The following is a 2483-nucleotide window of genomic DNA, read 5'->3' on the forward strand; positions in this document are numbered from 1 at the left end:
TTATGAATCACTGCAACTGTGACTGTTTAATCTGCAAAAGCAAGGCAGATTTCCTCATGCCCTTTCATGCTGCCGCGTTCGGCGGCAGCGGTTTGTAAATATAGCTCCCACCAGCCGAGCTGGCGTTGGCGTGGACCAGGCACACCAGCGTGGGACGCGGTGTAAGTGCCGAGTGTGGCGGATGCTCCTTGCAGAGACACGGACAGATGGAGGCTTTGGCGAGCCTGCCGGCTCATCCCTGCGGGACATCCATGGATAAAGTGTGGCGCACTGTCACATGAAGTCATTTACGCTTCCCTGGTTCAGAACCGCCGCTCTCGGTTTGTCTGTTTGTTTTTCTTTACTAAAACAGTCATAAATACAGGACCATGTTTAGGGGTATTTGGTCACATGGGCTAGAGCCAAGGTTAGAGCCTACTCACTGAAATTCCTTTTACACGTAGGCTACAAATTTCAATAGTTTGATGGTTAAATGGGGAGCAATATATAAAAATGATTTTTTGGGGGGGCTTTATATCGTGTATATATTATTCTCCTCATCAAAAACATACCTGGAGTGCTCCTTTGATTCTTTTATGCATGTTTGAGAAATCCTTTAACTTCCCGTGGAAACCATTTGGGGTTGCCTAATCCCTTCCTGCTACAAAGCTCCGCACAAAGCAACTCCTTGTAGCTCCAGGCTCCAGCCCCTCAGCTCCTCCAGACTAGTGGCAGCAGCAATTAGCAATCACCTGGTGGAACTGCACATCTGTATAGCTAAATATGTGAACTATTTCTCAGTCCAGTTCTCCTGAAAAAGTTTGTAAACAGCTTAACAGAGAAATGTTGTGACGACATACTAACGACAGAGTGTTAAAAGAACAGCAGCTTCTTAAAGAGACAGATGCCCAATTTCAAAGCATCAATTTGTGAAGTCAAATTTCTTTTAAGCTATGCTTGATATATATATAAACAACCAGTGGTAACATACTTACTTGATTATACCATAAAATAGCCATATGTACCAGGAAAATATGTAATACTGCTTCTTTTGATACATCAGCTACAAGGATTTTAGGCTTTGTCCCCATGAAACATTGTTGTTCTAGAATTATCTTTATAAAAATATCCTTCTTATGGTATAATTTTACAGATATGTTTTCATCTGTACAAGAAAAAAGATATGCATGTCCAAAAATCCACTAGACAGCCTGCTGAAGAGCATAAAAGTAGGTTTGTGCTCTAAACTGAGCTCCCATAGCAATTTTCTAAAAATAAAAAATAAAAAAAAGAAATGTCATCACGGTTCAGGCACACTGCTCTAGTCAATAAGAGGAAGAGCAGCAAGGTCATTTAACAAGGAATAGCAAAAGGAGTTGGTGGTCATTAGTACAAAAACACTCAAACTGACCCAAAGCATTATGATAACTATATGTGACAATGTAAATACACCAGAAAAATCTGTTTTAATGCTGATGTTGGTTTGGTGTCAAGAATGGCAGCAAAGAATCTAAAAAAAAAAAAAAAGAAACCCCGTCAGCAACAGATTTCCATTCCACAAAGAGCACCAGAAATTAAGAGGGGTAACGTTATTTTTTCCAACAAATCTCCCAGGGAAATTTGGATAAAGTCTGTCCTGAGATGAAAAAGTGCATGATGTTTTGAGCCCTGTGCCATATGAAAAAAGAATCACAATTGAGGAGCAATTTGGTCATAAATAATGTTTCTAAATGTCATTATAGGAAAATTATTTAATAAACTTAATGTCATCTCATTACATTAAAAAGAAACTCGTAAAAAAAAGATCTATACAATAAATTACGTTAAAGGTGGAATGAAGAAATAACTATCTTCTCAGATTAATCTGACCCCTACCTTTCATAAAAGAAACTCTAACAAATGGCTGTTTTAGTGACAGGACACTAGAGGGCGCCAAAATCCCGTCTTGGATTCTGGAATTGCTACTGGAATTGCTGCTGGACGCGCGAACAACATTTTGATACAATATGGAAAGCTTGTATATATTTGATATAGCCTAATAATAATAACCAGAACACGATGCAATAAGTAATCATGTGGTATGCGTTTAAGGATCTAAAAAAGGTCAACAGCAACACCTCAGGAAATCTGCATTCAAATGATGGGGCTGATAACCTGAGCTATGGCAAATGCAATAAAATGCTAAAAAAAATTATACCGTCAAATACAAACAAGTCTGAAGGGCGAGTGGTCATTTGAAACATATCAAATTACATTTGGTTTTCTCAGGTCAACTTTAAAAGCGGCTGGCTTTAACTGACGGCATCTTCAGCTGTAAAACTGCAGTGATGAAGATCACCGAGTCAAATGATCCCTGCTAGGCCGCATTTATTGTTCTCTCAACCGAACTACGGGGTCTCATCCCGCCCATCTTGGGGGAAAGAGTAAAAATGAGTGATGGTAAGCTGAGCCAATGAAATCACCACATTCCGCCGGCCGGGAGAAACCCGACCAATCACCGTTTA

This window comes from Gambusia affinis, linkage group LG12, assembly GCF_019740435.1.
Source record: "Gambusia affinis linkage group LG12, SWU_Gaff_1.0, whole genome shotgun sequence".
NCBI lineage: Eukaryota > Metazoa > Chordata > Actinopteri > Cyprinodontiformes > Poeciliidae > Gambusia > Gambusia affinis.